This window comes from Dermacentor albipictus, chromosome 3, assembly GCF_038994185.2.
Source record: "Dermacentor albipictus isolate Rhodes 1998 colony chromosome 3, USDA_Dalb.pri_finalv2, whole genome shotgun sequence".
NCBI lineage: Eukaryota > Metazoa > Arthropoda > Arachnida > Ixodida > Ixodidae > Dermacentor > Dermacentor albipictus.
The window spans coordinates 80,243,281-80,262,793 of record NC_091823.1 but is presented as its reverse complement, the minus strand read 5'-3'; the positions used below and the strand labels follow the sequence as shown (position 1 = coordinate 80,262,793).

Below are 19,513 nucleotides of genomic sequence, written 5' to 3'. Positions count from 1 at the left end.
GAGAGACAGCGCGCTGACAAATGAAGAGGGTGTCAAAGACGCGTTGATTTATCGTTGGTCGCGCGCCCGACGCTCCTGGGTGCCCGTTTCTGCGAGAATGAGGACCACGAACGCGCGCACGTCTCGAGCACGAAGCCCATTGGTTGACACTCGGGGATGCAAAGCTTAATGGACCGAAGATCCTTTCTTCTTCATCGGCAAAATGAAACAGAAAGGGAGAAACGGAAGGTTGGCTGAGTTTGTTCTTTGAAACGGTCGCTGGCTCAAGCGGCGACGCAGCTCAGCTCTAGTACTTCTTGGGCGAGAGTGGCGTGTACAAATGAGAAATGAGTGCTCACCATACTACTCGGCAGATATTTCGTCACAGTTACAGATGCGCAGGCAATTAGCGCTTGTTATCAGGCGCTGTCCGTTATAAAAAGCCCAGTTTGCCTCAAGCGCACCAAGCAGCTCTCGATGTTTAGCAGAAGGTTGCAGATAATTTTGGTGAAACATTTTTTGAAAGGTTGTTTTGAAAGCATGGCAGATAGTTTTTTATGTCTTCTTATTATTTTTGTGATGAAGTGCACGCAAGTGTTGATGCAAGTTTCTTCTGGCACATGACCGTGTCACATGCTTCATTGCATGCAGAAGACTAAATACTGTTGGCTATTCACTCATCTGCTATTTTCTTCGCACATGCCATATTTCTTTTTTCACATCGGGGCTAGTGCTAGTCGATAAGAAAAAAATTCAGATGAAATGCGAACATTCACAGCTGCTCTGTGCATAGTTTGAATGTTTAAACATGGGCTTTACATTGCACGGGAAGCTTTCGGACCTAACACACGTTAAGGCCCAATAACACTTAGTTTGGTACTGAATAATAGCACATGTGCGCTTTCAACAGGCTGTCGCTGATACGGAGAAAATAAATGTTGCTTTCGGAAGAAACAGTATCCCAAGTCGCCATCATCCTCTTCATAGGCGGTCTTTCATTTGGCGCTATCGCGTGCGGACTTCCTGAATCGCTGTGCTCTGCCCGAATAAATAGTTCTACTGCGGCTGCCATCAGACTTGCCGGTTTCGGCCTTGGCTTTGCTATCGCACACACAGCCTCCGTCCCTAAGACGCTTTTCTACATGAGCAAAATTTGTTTGTCACAAAAATGAGATACATAGAAGGCTGGTATTACACTGCAAGCCGGAAACAAGGCGATTCAAACGTAGCTAGTAAGCACATGCGAACAATGCAAACCACTTCATGCAGGAGGAGGAATCTCCTAAAGTCATGGGTGAAGGATAATGTTTAGCTTCTGTATGACATAATCTTTTCAAGAGTGTGAATTGGAGCCAAATTTTGGAACCCGTTTTCTGCGAGACCTGAAGCGGAATTCACGGAGCGTTTTGTTTGTAAGTGCTTTTTGCTATTGGCCGACTACCTTCGCTAATTATGTGTCCTGTGTGTAATTATGTGTAATTATGAAAGCATATTTTTGTTCGGTGTTCTAGCGTAACATGTTTTTGTGTATGTGTGTGTATTTAAGGCTCCTAAAGTAGTTTTAGTTTTGTACAACCTAAAACAGCTAATCAAGGCACCACAAGCTCATGCGCGTGATTACCAAGGAATCCAGAACCACGTCTAAATCATCGAGGTTAAAGGAATTGTAAACCGAGATTTAGAGCAAGAGAGATAGAGAGATAATTTATTTGAAAGAAAGCAGAGAGGTCGCCCTGAGCTAAGGCGCTCTAGCCTGCTATTCTGCAAAGGGGGAGGAGGAACGAGGACATAAAGCTGTGATGAGGGATGATGATGACATAGAAAAAGGGGTGCGCAACTGTGAAAGCAAGTTCAACATTCTGGTGATAAAGACACAAAAATCTTTTCCATGCAGCCACTATCGGGTACTGTATCTTCTCTGTAGTCAGTAGTTCTAGTGAACATAGAGAGAAAGGCGCTAAGATGAAGCTAATGTGTGGGCCTCCCTTGCGTAAGCAGCACAGGCATGTAAAGAGCTGCGATAAGCTGTTCCAGTACGGCGAGCACCTGCAGCGCACTTTTAGAGGCCGGATTCTGGAGACCACGGAGAATTACGTGCATTGACTCTACCAGGTGCTTCAGCATTTAGAGGGTAGTAGTATTACTGTACCACCCGTTGTACAATGCATTGCAGTGCTTGAGAGGTAACTGTTAGCCATTTCACAACTCTTCTTTTAAATCACAAAATGATTTCATGTTAAGCTTTCTTTCTTTTGCCGCATCCAGGCAGCAATAAAGCCCGCGCATATATTGTAAAGAAGAAAACGCAAACAAATACGAGTGTTCACAAACAAAGGAGCAAACAAACAAACAAACAAACAAACAAACAAACAAACAAACAAGCAAACAAACAAGGAACTGCCAATTGTGCCAGGAAGGTAAACTAAAGAGTTAAGAAAAGTGCTCAGTTGCTTTGAACTCTAGGGGGCATTCGCAACATATTAAATTTACTCTGCACGGTGCGAAGGAAGACCAGAAAGCAATAGCGTAGCGTGCTTCTAATGTTCTCTTAAAATTGGCTGCTCACAATTTTTTTTTTACTTTTGAGATGTGGAATTCCTTTGACCTTTCCAATCGCTCTCCACTTTTGTGCTCCATCGCATTGAGACACTCTGTCACCATTGCCTGTCTGCTGACACGACGCATCTCTGCAGGGACAGAGAGATGCATCGAGCGTTGTTTACGAGTCGCACTTGCTTTTTCAGATTTTTTTTTTCTCGTGGCAGTCTGTGATGTTTATAGTTCAACTTTTTGCATTAGGTGCCACGCAACAATTGTGAGGTGGTTCACACTCGTGTAATTAGATTACCTTTTGCGACTGACTGACTGACTCACTCACTCACTCACTCACTCACTCACTCACTCACTCACTCACTCACTCACTCACTCACTCACTCACTCACTCACTCACTCACTCACTCACTCACTCACTCACTCACTCACTCACTCACTCACTCACTCACTCACTCACTCACTCACTCACTCACCCACTCGCTCGCTCGCTCGCTCGCTCACTCACTCACTCACTCACTCACTCACTCACTCACTCACTCACTCACTCACTCACTCGCTCACTCGCTCACTCACTCACTCACTCACTCGCCCACTCGCCCGCTCGCTCACTCACTCACTCACTCACTCACTCACTCACTCACTCACTCACTCACTCACTCACTCACTCACTCACTCACTCACTCACTCTCACTCACTCACTCACTCACTCACTCACTCACTCACTCACTCACTCACTCACTCACTCACTCACTCACTCACTCACTCACTCACTCACTCACTCACTCACTCACGCGAACTTGGGTCAGTGAGTATGTGCTCTCGGCATGTGCAACTCTTCAACGAAAGGAAATCATTAACGACTTATCCGGTTTCGGGCGGAATCAAAACTGCGTCATATGTATTCAGATAATCTTGTCTGAGTCGCTAAGATATGTCGCTAACGCGATAGAGCCTCATGACGACAACCAATATGTCTGCCTAAATGTCCAAAAGAAGAATGTGTCATTTACACTAATTGGAGCCTACATATCCCCAGCGGGTCACTTTGACAGCGAACGACTAAAGAAAATATTACTAATGAACAATGGCCCCTGGATTATCACAGGTGACTTCAACGCGCATCACCAGCTATGGGAAAACACTAAAATTGACTCCAAAGGCAGGCGCCTTGCCTCCTTTGCTGCTGACCATGATTTGTGCTGTGTGAATGATGGCAGCCCTACATTTCTGCGAGGCACGACCTACAGTAGCTGCTTGGACTTAACTTTGGTGTCACGGCGCTTTGCCTCGAGCGTCCAATGGTTTACGGATATAGAAACACATGGAAGCGACCATATTCCAACATACATAAAGATTAGAGGAGTTGAGCAACGCTCCTCTACTGTCTTGCGTACAGTTGATTGGTCAAAATTTAAGAAGGATATGGATGACACACGTCGGGAAGGCCTCTCACACACCCTCGAAGAAGCAATCGCAGAGACATTGAAAACATCCATCTGCTCGCTTACAAGGTCAACAAGGCGAACAGACTTGGACATCGAACTTGAGAGGCTGCGTGCGGCACGCCGACAGGCGGAGAGGAGGTATCGGCGCACGAAGTCTGTCTTGGATCTGAGGGCTTCACGACGCATACAAAAGAAAGTCCAGCGTCGCATGGATAAATTGGAAGATAAGCGATGGAAAACATTATGTCAGTCGCTTGATCCCCGAAAATCGCTCTCGCACATATGGAGAATGGTTAGGTTAGAATGGTCAGCGAAGGAAGCCCTTCGCTGCTCTGGCCCTCTACCAACTCCGCTCGGAACTTCAAGTGGCTCAAGAGTTCTGTGCACGTGTTGCTGGGTCCGTGGCCATCATTACTGACGCAGCATTGAATGACATCCCTGAGGCACGTGTACCAGAAATAAACGTGCTATTTTCACTCGAAGAGCTCGATGCTGCGTTGGCGACCTGCAGGCGTTCTTCGTCACCAGGACCTGATGGCATCACGTATGCTGCCCTATGCAACCTTGGACATGACGCACGTGATGAGCTTCTCAACTACTACAATGAGTCTTGGCAGAATGGCGCCGTTCATAAACAATGGAAATCGAGCCGCTTGATCCCCATTCTGAAACCTGGAAAGTCTCCGCTTGAGATCTCATCATATCGTCCGATTGCGCTTTCGAGCTGCGTTGGCAAAGTGAAGGAAAGAATGATTCTTGCTCGCTTGGAATGGTACCTAGAACGATTCAACATCTATCCGGACGCCATGACAGGCTTTCGTCGAGGTCGCACGTCCATCGACAACGTCATTGACATCGTAACATGGGTCCAAAATAAAAAAAAGCCTCAAGCGCCTATATGCGGCACTTTTTCTGGATATAAAAGGAGCATACGACAACGTCGCCAATGAGGCCATACTAAACTCACTTGAGGCTGTTGGAGTTGGTGGCCGGAGGTATCAATGGATTCGGGACTATTTGACTGAGAGGCGTTTTTTCGTACAGACCGAAGATGGCCCAACTTCAGACCATTACATCTGCCGTGGTGTGCCGCAGGGTGGAGTGTTGAGCCCTATTTTGTTCAACCTCGTTCTGGTAGGACTAGCGGATTACCTACCGCAGACAGTACATGTCTCAATATACGCCGACGACATTTGCCTCTGGGCCTCTGCGGTGACTCGCGCTCAGCTAAGAGCCAGGCTTCAGCGGGCGGCAACCATGACGGCTTCTTATCTCTGAGAACAAGGCCTCAGTGTTTCTACTGAAAAGTGCGCATTACTTGGTTTTACGCGGAAACAAATGTCATCGTATCCTGTTACCATCGATGGTCAAGCTGTATCCTATGTTAAGACGCATCGCTTTCTGGGCGTCATCATTGACCGCAACCTCTCGTGGAGCCCTCACTGCGTCTATCTAAAGAAGAAGCTAGTCGCCATTGCTCAGGTCTTCAAATTTTTATGTGGGAAAAACTGGGGTACACCAGTCCATTCTATGTTGCAACTGTACAGGGTTTTGTTTCTTGGACTCCTACGTTACAGCCTACCAGTATTGTCAAGTGCATGCAAGACGAACTTTCGTGCCTTGGAGAGCATACAAGGTCAAGCCCTACGCGCTTGTTTAGGGCTGCCTCGGTGCACTTCAACCGCAACAACAATCGCCATCGCAGGAGACCATACAATCGAGACTCATGTAGCTGTCGACTCTCTCAGAGCGCACATTCGCCATCTGTCAAGGATCTCCGACCATCATTTGGCCCCTCTACCAGCAGATAGACCTCAAGCGACCTTTTCACGAGTGATTAGCGCTCATCAAGAGTAATACCGGCATCTTTTACACCAGCGGCGAAACCTTCCTCTCCCCTGTGGTGCCTGCGACCACCTCAAGTGAATTTTGCTATTCCTGGAATTACAGAAAAGTCCAATCATCCATCGCCGGCTCTGAAGCAACTTACGCTCCTATTACTGCACCAGACGTATCATGACCACATACATATATATACCGATGGTTCGACCTCACCTACCAGCTCAACTGCCGCATTCGTCGTTCCAGCCAAGACCGTTACAGTTAAATTCAAATTGTCGCACACGACTACATCTACATCGGCAGAACTTGCAGCTCTCCATGCCGCTATGATATACATCACCGAAGAGCCAACAGAGAAATGGGTCGTATTTTGTGACTCTAAGGCAGCCCTTCACAGCATCAAGTCCGCATTACGTCCCAGAACTTACGAGCAAATGACATCTGAAATCAGGGAACTGCACCATCATGCTCTGGAAAGAGGACACCACATTATATTTCAGTGGATCCCTGCTCACTGTGGCATCATCGGCAACAACCTAGCTGACAAGGCTGCCCGGTGTGCCCACGAGGATACCAAGACGCGCCCAACACCTTTGGCGAGGTCGGACGCTGCCAGAGAACTTCGCCAACTTGCGCGCAAGAAGTCCCAAGATCTCTGGATTTCAAGTGGCTTCAATTGCAGATTACGTAAACTGGACCCCACGCTACGGCTACAACTGCCATCTAGCCTTTCCCGCGGCGAAGCAACCTTGTTGTGTCGCTTGTGGCTGGGAGTGGCGTTTACGAACGCATACTCCTACCGTATGGGAATGGCCGAGAGCCCGACGTGCGACTCCTGTGGGTGCGAGGAGACCATCGAGCACCTATTGTGTACCTGCCCTCACTACGATGTCCAACGCCTCTCTCTGCTGGCAACATTACGCAGACAGGACTCGAGACCTTTCACCGAGTCAAAAATACTCGGACCGTGGCCACAACCGTCACTGACTCGAAAAGCGATTCGTGCACTGGTGCAGTACTTGAAGTGCACGGGCTTAACAGACCGTTTATAGTGTCCTTGTGTATGGTGTCCCTCCCACACGTACTCAGTGTTTACTCTCTCCCTTTCTTCCGCTTTCTATTCCCCTTTCCCCCACCCCCAGTGTAGGGTAGCAAACCGGATGCTGTTCTGGTTGACCTCCCTGCCTTTCCTACCCTTGTTTTCTCTCTCTTGTCTGAGTATGCGGGGTGTTCACAATTAAGCTCTATGATTTTCTTAAAGTTAGGCAATGGGGAGGCACACGAAGACCACCTGGGCAGATAAGCCATGTGGCCAGGGGGAAGTGAGACCATAATTATCGCTGTCAGCAGCCCAATGAACTGCAATTAAATAAGTACCTTTTTGTTGAGTGCAGTAAGTGGCAGTGTTTGTATTGAAAAGCTAGAGGCAGTCATGTTTCCACACTGTATCAGTTGGAAGAATTTTTCTAGAGTGTCTGTGCTCCGAAATATCCGACTCCAAGTTCTAATTGTCGTTCGCATGATTACGCATGCGAGAGAATCAGGATCGGTGCAAAGCTCCCCCCTGATGGGAGGTGGCTGTTGCGTGTGGCGTTTAGCTTGACAACGGAGTGGAGGCACTGGCAAAGATGATAACTGTCCCCCTTCCTCTTTCGGTTGGGGAAACGAAAATTCGAAAAACCCGGAACCGCTGTCGTAACACGCAACCGCACAGTCTGTAACGATCTCGGTGCTGCCATGCCGAGATAATGGCGCGAGCGGAGAAGCCGGAGGGCAGTGCACGTGCGTAACGGCTACTAGACGAGCGGGCATGGCCCTTGCCTGGGCTACGCAAATAAAGTGAGTGCCTATTTCCAAGTACTGTACGTTTTATTGAAATCAAAAGCAAATACTTCACGGCACACTGAGCTGTCATATCTTGATTTCGCCAGCCGAGAGGCCAAAGGGAACAGTTATCATCCTTGCCTATGCCTCCGCCCCGTTGTCAGACTAAATGCCACACGTAACGACCACGTCCCATCAGGGAGGAGCTTTGCAGCGATCCTAACTATCTTGCATGCGTAATCATGCGAACGACAATTAGAATTTGGAGTCGGATATCTAGGAGCAGAGACATGTGTGTTTAGTCACTACAAACTCGTGAAAACTGAGTGTTTCTTTCATGTTGCTTGAGGAGGCATGTGTGCATCTAATTTAGCGTAATTTAAGTCAAGAAGAACTAAGGCCCCGTTTCCTTACTGCACTCCGTAAACTCCACAGGGGGCCGATCGTGAGGGCTGCGACATCGCACTGCCTTGCATTTCGAAGGAAGCCGTGGCAGAATAATGTGCCGAAGTGCACAATTCGGGGAGGGCTGTGGCCCGTTTCCAAACGACCCGATTTTTTCAGTGGGAGCTGGAGCGCCTCGTGTTGTCGGCACACGGGGCTGCGACAGGTCAGGGTGCAGGGGCTCGCTGCTCAAGGGAGACACTGGCAGTGTTCTCGAGCATGGCGGCGTCTGCTAGCACTACAGGGACAAAGGTCACTGTGCCTGACCGACATAATGTGGCTAGCCCGATTCGTAAAGGCGTAATGACTTGGCTAAGCGCAAACAAAGGCCTAGTGAGCGTTTGAATTCGCGTTGGGTGCTAATGTAGGGGTCCGATATCTCACATGGGTACCGACAACCGCGGGTTTGAGCTTAGCGAGCTACAGCGCTGAGTCAGCCGTCGTCTCACGTACTCTAGCACGCTGCTGCGGACGCGCTCAGGCCGCTAAAGGGGGCTCCGAACTCTGCGCACGCAAGAGAACACAGTATTGTCCTGAACTAGCGGAAAGCGTTTATTGTTTCCCGTTGTACCCAACCCTGCACAAACGCATGGTCCCGGACCGGCGCGAGAATCAAAGGGCTCCTGCGCCAAGAGCGAAAATACAGACACGGGCTCCGCTAGCTCGTCGCTGCCAGGGGATGGCTGCCCGCTACCCACCGCTATGAAAAGTCCCCGCCGGTATGCCGCTTTCTCTCGCGATGACCAATAGACCCACTCGCGAGAGCTCTGGCTATCTCTCTTGGCTTGGGCCTCCGTTAAGTGTAGCTCGGCGTAGTACCACCACACGCGAGCACGAGGCACCGCTCTTCGGCTTAGCGTCAGGTAAAGATCAACACAAGGTACGCGCTCGCCGTACGTGTCAAGGCACAGTAGGTGAGCTCAAGTCTGAGACACGAAGGGGCTGGCGGACGAGAGGAAAGCGTGTGCGTACCCCCAGTACTGTCCCGGAAAGATCTCTTCCGCGCGCATTGTGCGGACAGCGGCAAAGCGACACCCGCAACGCCAGCGGCCCCACCGCAAACCACCGGCACTGGAGCGCCACCCCTGACAACCGTCGCGAGAGGAAAGGGAAGAGGCGTAGGGACGACAGAGCGGGTGAACGGCCGCGCAAAGGCGCCGGCGCATACCTCAGTCATACTTACACCGTATAGAACAAAATTTTAAATGTCCCAGACTGCACTGCAACCCGCTAGACTAAGTTTAATCATATCAGGTGAATTCGGAACTTTCGTATATGGTTCCTCCACTTCTTTTGTGCCAAGCCGTCAAGTTAGAGAGATAAAGGAATCGCTGAAGGGCAAATTATTATATTTCTGACTAGTCGATGCACTGCTTTTACTTGAAACGACCTGAACAGAAACATCTGAAGTTAAGCATGCGCAAACCGTCTCCATCAACCTGAGTTCGTCTTGATTTTCACTTATTGAGGAGGCCCCCTAATGGAATTTCGAAATCATTTCTTTTCTTCCTCACAAAGGATGGTTCAGTTCAGCCTCGAGATTTTCTTTCTTCACTGTAAAGGGTGCACCTGCTTGCTAGTGAGAGTTATGTGAAAAAGCAAACGTACGTTTCATGTATCATGTTGAAATAAAGAGCGGTATTCTGGGAACCTCCGAATAACTGCACTTATAAAATGTACAATCAAGAATAAAGTCAACGAATAAAATATAAAAAAATGTATTGTATCAAGAGATATAGATATACTGCAAAAAAAATGAATTCGGTCATCGGTGGATGACGGTCGACGTAAGCGAATAGCCGAACGCTTTTAGAAAAAAAAAAGAAAGAAGTGATGCATTTGACTGTGTATATGGTTGTGGCACTGGGGATAGTTAGATAGCGCTTGTCATTTCATTGCGTAATACTCCGGAGAAAACAGATCCGTTAAACAGCACATTTCTAGCGCTAATATAAGTGGACAGAACGTACATCTCAACGAACTATAATAGTTAGCATTCGGCGGCAAACGCTTCCCGCAACTCGTTTGTGCGATAGCAAGCACGCTCTGTATCAACGCGTCTGTATCGACTGTGAAAGCTGTGAAAGTACAATCTCTTACCACCAGCCGCAAACACAAAACGGGGTTAAAAGCCATAGTAAGTTATTCGCTTTTGAAGTTGTTCCTCTTCGAACAAAGTTCATGCGGAAAATCCTCTGGGAGTTGCCTTACTACGCGTAAGCATTGTGCCACTTGCTCATCTGCACGCAGCCTGGTGTAATTATGAATCTTGTGAAACTCGATTCGACCGGTATAAACGTCAGCGCAGCGGCGACACTAACGGCTACGGACAGCAGTGCAAGGTGAATTGATACCGCAGGCAAACTACTGCGGGTGGCGGGTGATGACGTTCTGGTTATTATGAGCCGTTATTGCTCTTTAGTATCTTAATTAATTCCCGTGGAACCATTATCAGCCGTGATCAAGCATATTCCGAACAGCGGATGCGTATGGCCCAGCCACGCGGGTCCTTCTTGAAAGCGATCTGCGATGGGGACAGAGAGCACCGAGAGCTGATAGCTTCGTGTGCGCAATGTTCTCGCCGCTTAGTTCGCCTTGAAGCAAGATGCAGCACGAAGATCGATTCGCTCGTTGCTGCAGGTCCTTTATTGAAAGCAGTGTTCTCACGTGACGGACGAATGGGTTTTCTCGATGAGTAAGCACAGAAATGCCTACGTATTTAACTCACTAGAACTGCATTTTCGCTGGAACGCTAACGCCAAAAAGTAACATTTTGTAAAAGATTGTCCTTTGTTTTGTTCGTTTGTTTCACTTAGACTATTGAAGCATGCTAGTGCTTTAGGAATGTTCTTTTTGAGTGGGGAAACTTTTAGCCTGAGTTACACGGTACGAAATGTTAAGTGCGCGCGAGACAAATTCTAGGAACGTCACTAACGTGTGCGATTTGTTGCTTCCTACTTTTTATTATGGTAACACCTACTATTGAGCTAATGCTATTGGAGTTATTTTTCCCCAGTCAGTATTAAATAAACAGCTGCATTGTAAGGTTCGCAGCTATCTGTTTATTTCATCGAGTAATTGGGCAACATTTCGGTACACAAGATGAATTTTATCAGAATCAGTATAACGCATATCAGGTGAGAATGTCACTAAAATACTTCTTTTACCTTGTGTAATAACATCCAAAGGAATGCAGCTACGCATTTTGTCATGGGTGAAATGTTTTAAGCCGTTTCTTTCCTATTCAGAGACATGAATGAGAAATAAAAACATTCTAGCAAAAAATCTGCTTCTAAATCTTGCATTTCTCAACTATTTCTTCTTTTGATTTCGCTTTATTTAGGCTAGGCATAGAAACAACATATCGGTAGTACGTAAATGCACTTACTCTTTCAGCCTAAGTGAGTTGAATCTGCATGTTCCTAATAACGGTACCCAGCTTTCCTTTGCAGTCTTTATGGTGTTTAAAGGCGCAAATACTGTTACTGCATGCGATATCGAATACCAACAGTGCGTTTTTTTTCCAAATCAAATGGGGAAAGCAGGCGATTTTTAAACTTAGGAGCAGAAATAAACGAACGTGAAGAGGTTAATAACCCAGAAGAGGTAAAACAAGAACGATAAGAAAAATAAAGCGGAAGCTGCCTTTTCTTTCTCAAAGTTTCTTCTCGTGGCGAAAGAGGAAATAAATAACATACGCGAATAATGCAGTAAATAAAGATAAAACAAGGCACAGCCACACCGCCTGAAAGCGTAACGCCGCCAGTACCGTGACCCCTTCAGCGGCAGCATGAAGAGTCGTAAAACTAGAACTGGTAGTGCGAGTAAAAGCATCGGCGGCTAGCCGTCCGGCCCCAAAACTTTTCTCGCCACGAAATCCCAGCTTACTGGCGAAGCAGCGCACTTCTCGGCAGGAATGTCCGAAGGAACCCCTTCAGAGCAAGGGCCATGAAAGAAAAAAAGTAGGAAAGGAAAAAAAAACTAAATAAAGATAAGCGAATGGCACTCCCAGACCGACCGCTTGCGTGTAGCTCACCCTGTCCGTCTGTTTTCTCGTCGGTCTGTAAGTAGGCGTGCGGGCGTACACACCTACACACTCGCGCATGCACGCTCGCACGGCCTTACCGGGCACACGTCAGGCTAGCGGGTCTACCGGGCTGCCCGCCTCAATAGCTTCATTGGAGTCGCCGGGCTCTTTTCCGCGTCTTCATCTCCCTCGGGGTGTGTTTCAGGAAGGGTCCGTTTCCTTCCAGCGAGCACGCTTTGATGACGACGCTCGGAGTCATGTTAGACATCTTTAAAATAAATATAATAAAGAAAAATAACAACACGGTGCTTCGACTCAATTTCCCTCTCTTTCTCGAATCACCGCCCTACCCCCGTACTGTGCGGGAAAGTAACCCTGCGCGGCCCGCCAGCCTGTTCCCCTTCACCCTTCTTTGCCGGCACACGCGCGAGCTTAGAGTGGTGCCGTGGAGGAGATGGCGTGATCTCGCGTCCCTCGCCAAGACTCGGCGTGCCTGAGTTTCGGGGCTAGTGTGTGCGCGGGCGAGCACGTACCATCATCATTACAGCCGCGGTAGGCTGGGTCGGTCCGCGCGGCACGGACAAAACGCGTACCTCTGGTAGAAAGAGAGAGAGAGAGAGAGAGAGAGTGGGCAGGCGGGTGGGCACGCCATTCGGTGCCGTCCTGCAGGCAGGGTGCCCACGCGTAGTGCGCGGCGCCTGGCCAAGCGGACGGCCGATCGTGCATGAAGCGGCGTGCGTGCCCGCGTTAATTGCCGATGAGACCAGCAGAATCCTCCTTGGCGGCCTGTTTTGCCTCCATGCCCGCCATGCCTGCTCTGTGCCCTCCCTTTGTAACCTCTCAGTTGGCGCCCCGATCGTACGCTGAGGAGGAGTTGTTCCTGTGCTGAAATGGTTATTAGTGCCGTCCTCCCCTTAGCGGTGCTCGGACCACCGAGGGTTCGCAGCAACGCACTGACTCACTTCGCAATTCTAGTGAAGCCGTTATTATGGTTGTAGGTAGCTACCTAAAGTTCACTTCCTTTTTTTTCTTTGGCGCCACTTTTGGTCAGACACTGTATCAATCGATTGCTAAGAAAATTTTGTGTCGTATTATCGAAACACTACGTGTGATATTCACAGCGTAGTTCGAACTGCTCAGAGGAAAACAAATGGCGCGTGTGCACTAACGCTGTTGCAAGCGTGCAAAGTTGTGCTAGTAATTTTAGTTTACACGCATTGCAAAACCATCACTATATCGCTAGTCCAACAACATGCGTTAATTGGTTATGGTTTTTAATCTCGTGTTGTTGTTTCTTCAATGAGAGTAAGGCTGCGTTTTCAAAAACCATGTTCCTTTCTTAGAAGCGACTTACAAACGAACAGACCACGCATTCATTTAGAAAATGTAATTTATGGTTAGTTAATCGAATGCTTCTGCTCGCTGTTGGTTAAAGCCTGATGCTCTCTGGTTCTGTTTAACCAAGTTAATTTTACTTTTTAAAACAAGGCCCCCTTTGCAACGACCCAATCGGAACAGCATCGAGAGGCTTAATTACAATTAGAACTTTTAATTGATGTTCTCCTTGTTGCAACATGATTCAAAAGAAACTATTGGCACTAAGGCTGGTGATGGTTATTAAAATGATAAAACTTCAGGCTAGGCTTGGTTCTAATGCCGGGTTTGTAGCATTAACAGTCATTGATAGACAGGTTCCACTGAAAATTTTTTTTTACATGAACTTATAGGGTTAGGAGTGGGTGGGACGGGGGGAGCGGGGGGGTATTCTGTGGTATCAGCGATCACTGAATGGATGAAGCTTAAGAGCCGGCGGTACCGATTGGCACATACCCTACTGGCATCGAGCTCTATCCAATCAGCTAGCGCGGAAATCGACAGCACACTTGGCGGACAATTACAGAACACCCCCGCCCGTCCGCTGCCTCCGTATATCGCACTCACACTGTATTTCGCGATTGCAGACTACTTATAATTGGTCCACGTGGGGGTTCGCGTTACACCTTGGCGGGCAATCGCGCTATCAACAGCTGTTTTGCGAATAGCGCTCAGTGTTCTAGATCCTTCAAAGCCACCGTGAGGAGCCCTGCACAGTAGCTGCGGGGACAGTGGCTGGCGCCGTCGTGCCTAAAGAGCGCGAAAAATGACTTTAGCCTGGCTCGCTCCTTCATACAGGGGAGCGCAATTTTCTTTATGGTTCGTCACGCCCTGTCCTCTCCCCTTTATATCGCTCTCTTTTTTTCTCTTGCGTTTTAGTCGCTTCTCACTCTGCCGTCTTGTGATCCTGTTGACGAGCGGAAAATTCAGGAAGAAAGAAAAAAGAAATATGAAGAATTAAAATGGGTAGAGAGTGCGGCTTTCAAAACGCTTTGTACAGATTGGACTTCCCAAATTTTTAGACCTTTAGCTTCGTGCTTCAGTCTTCGTTTTTCATTTATTCTTTTTATATCAGCATTCTTTCACAGGCTACACTGGCTTCGCAACCGCTCTTGTCGTACGAAAGGATGCTTTTTAGCGTTGTTGTCACTTTTAGCTTTCTCAGAGTGTAGTTGAAAAGGAGCATCGAGAAGTAAATAGCGTGTAGGCTGACGACGAAGCCTGTGACGATTCGAATCCCTGGTTGCATGAGAGAGAGAGAGAGAGAGAGAGCGAGATAAAGAAAGAAAACAATCAAAAGTTGGTCACGAGGACAAAACTAAGCGAACAAGAAGAGAGATGGCCACGGCGAGGAGGCTTTCGTCTAGATTGCGATGCGGCCGATATCATCATCAGTGTCATCCACTCCGCTCTCTTGTAGCGCGCGTCCTTGCGGCCGGTCCCCCGACACACTCTCGGGGGCGACGTCTTAGCAAGTCGCTACCGCGGCGTCTTTGGCTCGCTATTTCTTCCTCCTCCACCATCCCATCTGATTCGCGTGCAGCGCGCTCTATATATTTTTATTCTCGGCTGCTGAACCATGGCTATATTGCTTTCCTAGTACCGCAGGGCTCGTTTCGAAGCGGCTTCTCGTGCTCCCCTCTGCCATTACTACGCCCCCCCCCCCCCCCGCAGCCCTTCTGTCCTTTTTTTGAAGCAGAACAGCAGCAGCAAAGAGCTGAGAGACGACAGCGTTGTAAAACTTTTCTTCGCGGTTACACCGATGGCACTACACTTACCGTAAGAGCAAAAGACGAGAGTGAGCGAGACCCACAAGAGGCGCAAGTCGGAAGAAAACAAAGTAGTGGAAGCACTGGAAGGGGAAGAGGGAATGCGTGAAACGGAAAGCGTAATGAAGCAAGCGTCAACACGAAAGCGAGAAAACGTGACACGTTGCAAGAATTCGACCGAGAGGTTACTATGCGGTTCTATGTATTTTTTTTTCTTTTGTTGTTTCGCGCCTATGCAGCTAGGCATCGTGTTTGTACACGCATTCGTAACGTGTGTACTGCAATCCCTTTGCTATCGACAATGGAAATGAGAACTCTTTCATCGGTTGTATAATGTTATATACAGAACGAGTGAAAGTTTCATATTAGTACATGTTGCGAGTGCCTATCGCGTTAGAAACCTGCGCGGCTAGTGCAAACAAACAAACAAACAAACAAACAAACAAACAAACAAACAAACAAACAAACAAACAAACAACAGAAGTACAAGCATTTTGCACAAGATACAATTCTGGCTAGTGCCCAGGCAGTTCGTGACGCGAAAAGGTTCCTACTGCGCGCTTCTCGGGGAATAGTGCTTGCAAATGAAGGAGGAAAAATCTTTGGAACCAACGCCCATGTGAAAATAGGTGACAAGCGAAGCTTTTATGATGTTCACTGAAATGTCATTTCACTTCGCCTTGTTCACTTCGATGCAGCTCAATGCTCATTGATCAGTGAATGCTCTCATTCCACTTTGTTCATTTGACTTTTTCCACGATGGGCTGCTTTTTTGCCAACTCCTTCACTTCTTTCCTCTTCTTCTCCTTGTCTATTTGGGCACCAATCCAGTGGCACATAGCAATTCCGGGGAATCGACCAAGAGTATTCACATTCCCAGTCCCACATGCGAAGTTGCACATACCCAGCTGCCCCAGTTGTCAATCCGGAGCTGCTCGGACTTCAAATTCGGAGCTGTCCCTTCACTCCATCTCTGATTCCGCAACATGAGGGGTCCTCTTTCAGTGAAACGTACAACCGTCATCGCATAGGCGGGTCGAAAACGTGGCGCTAAAGGATGTGTCGCAACGAGAGATAGGATATTAGTACGTACCATAAAACTGTCATGTTCGCTCTTCCATATGATTACATGTTTGACAGGGGAAAACCTGGTTGGTTTGTGACACAGTAAGGTATCAAGCGGGTAAGGGTTGCGCTATCTAGGCTGCGTTGGCTGCTTGCCAAAACATGTGTATTCACAAACATACACCGACATGACGCTACTCGTCTACTCCCTGTAAGGTGCCCATGCAAACTTGTTTTTCAAAGGAGCTTACCTACAAGCACACACTACACCTCCACGGTCCTGCGGTACAACCCTCACTCTACAAGAGCACTACAGCGTAAGCCTTAACTTTGCTGGCAAGCTAATCGTATTCTCGAACTAAGGGATGCGAAGCCATATTTCCATGTCAATACGTCCTCATGGGAATGACCGAAGAGCACAACTGTAGTGTAGTGTATACTGCAGGCAATGCACGGCGCTGCATTCAAATTGTTAGAGTACTAAAAGAGCATCGAGTCGACTTGAGTTAGTTAGTTTAGAGAGAGAGAAAAAAATAAAGGAAAAGGAAAGAGAGGGAAACCCTGAAACGGTGAGAGAAAAGTGAGAGCGGGGTGAGAGGTGGGAGGAATGAACAGTGTAAAGCTATCTCCTTCACTCCCATATCCTTCTCCCTGCTGGCGCTGAGCCGTGCTCCCGCAAGGGTTGAAGAAGATAGTGCCAGCCTTTCCTCCTTTCCCTGCAAGAACCAGTTCTCTCTGTGCCTGGGTGGGCACTGTCACACTGCCTGTAAAGGCGCCACGTAGTCATGCACAGTGCCAGAGTCCCACTGAGGCATCCGTCATGAGATCAGAAACTATTCGACACCTTACCCTCTACTTTGACGAGGTGTTTTCTCTTTATCCCGAGTTTGGTCCAAGATGACCTTAGTAGATTTGGTGCCCGAAATGCTGAATAATTGCTTGCCCCTGTGCGGTGCTTCTCTGTAGCGTAATGCCACAACGAAAGCCCACAACCCGACCGCTTATTCACACAGATGGCCACGCGAGTGATGATTCAAGTTTGCAGGCAGTTTCCCTTACAAAAATGACTTTAGACTGTCTATAGAAAGTCTATAGACTTCTTATAGACGACCTTTCCTTTCTATAGATTTGGACTTTTGTTGATACAAAGTCTGTAGACTGTCTATAGACGAAAGTCGATAAAGTTTCTATTTCTTTTTGTCTATACGCAGTCTATAGACGGTCTATAGAAAAAAGTCGATAAGGTGTTTGCTCTTTTTTGCCTACTTCCCCTCTATGGACTACCTATAGACGAAAGTCGATACAGCTTCTATCTACTTTTGTCCATACTTTGTCTATAGACTTTCTATAGACGAAAGTCGATAAGGTTTCTATTTCTTTTGTCTACTCGCAGTCTATAGACAGTTTATAGAAAAAAGTCGATAAGGAGTTTGTTTCTTTATTGTATCCTTCCCCTCTATGGACTACCTATAGACGAAAGTGGATTACGGTCTCTATCTATTTTTGTCCATACTTTGTCTATAAAATTAAATTAAATTATGGGGTTTTACGTTCCAAAACCACTTTCTGATTATGAGGCACGCCGTAGTGGAGGATTCCGGAAATTTCGACCACCTGGGGTTCTTTAACGTGCACCTAAATCTAAGTACACCGGTGTTTTCGCATTTCGCCCCCATCGAAATGCGGCCGCCGTGGCCGGGATTCGATCCCGCGACCTCGTGCTCAGCAGCCTAACACCATAGCCACTGAGCAACCACGGCGGGTATACTTTGTCTATAGACTTTCTATAGACGAAAGCCGATAAGGTTTCTATTTCTTTTTGTCTACTCGCAGTCTATAGACAGTCTATAGAAAAAAGTCGATAAGGTGTTTTTTTTCTATCCTTCCCCTCTATGGAATACCTATAGACGAAAGTGGGTGTGGTCTCTATCTATTTTTGTCCATACTTTGTCTACAGACTTTCTAAAGACGAAAGTCGATAAGGTTTCTATTTGTTTTCGTCTACTCGTAGATTATGGATGGTCTATAGGAAAAAGTCGATAAGGTGTTTGTTTCTTTTCTGTCTACTTCCCCTCTATGGACTACCTATAGACGAAAGTGGGTACATGTCTCTGTCTATTTTTGTCCATATACTCTGTCTATAGACTTTCTATAGACGAAAGTCAATAAGGTTTTTATTTCTTTTTGTCTACGCGCAGTCTATAGACGGTCTATAGAAAAAATTCCGTAAAGTGTTTGTTTCTTTTTTGTCTGCTTCCCCTCTATATGGACTACCTATAGACGAAAGCCGATACAGTCTCTATTTATTTTTGTCCATACTCTGTCTATAGACTCTCTATATTAGACAGTTAATAATAATAGTCGGCTAAGGTTTCTATTTCTTTTTCTCTCCTGGTGTATTGAATGTCTATATAAGAAAGTCGATAATATGTAATGCCGAGTTCCCATACTCCCCGCCCTCTGCGAAGGCGATGATATGGCACTGGTTCATGCGCGACCGGCACCGCGTGCAACCCCGGCGCGGCGGGCAAACCGTGCAGACTGCTAGTCGTCATTCGGTGCAGCTGCACCGAACGAGGATCGCGGCGGAACAGGCAACGTCCGAGTCACAAAGGTCTTCCAGGCACCCGAAGGCCCTAATCCTGGCTGCTTCCCGGACGTACACTTCGCGAGACCAGCTGATGAAGGTCAGATGGTGATGATGTGGCAAAGGTGGTGAATAAGTCGCGAAAGCCGGCAGACGTCTGCCTCTGAGTTGTCGTGGTATTGCATGTCTATAGATTAACAATAGACAAACATCGTTAATCTGGGCCCAACCCGTGAACGCTGTAACCAAGCGCAGGTACCGGTGGATAATACGTAGCTGCGTTTGATATAAGCCACTGAAGTTGTATACTGCTGAGATTGCTGTAGAGCCTATTTGTAGACATTAGTATACACATAGTGTATACCTCCGCATTTGTTGACCACATGATATAATCTACGTAGTCGGTCTCGGCAATCCCAAGACAGTCTTCACAGTTGTCGCATCACTTTTGCGGCAGTAGAATAAAGACAGCAAAACGCCGATCCAATTGTTATAATAGTTGTTATGAACGCCAGCTTCAGCTACAAGTGGATTCCAAACAGGCATCGAGCTAACAGCAAGGACACTCGTAATATTTGTAGCTGACAACGCGGACTTTGTGAAT

General features: G+C 47.5%; 1 protein-coding gene across 1 annotated transcript in view; it reads left to right on the top strand.

Moving 5' to 3' along the window:
• The window catches only part of LOC135919173 (cell adhesion molecule Dscam1-like), a 556,253-nt gene that overhangs the window by 75,745 nt on the left and 460,995 nt on the right, over positions 1-19,513 (top strand). The window lies entirely within an intron of this gene.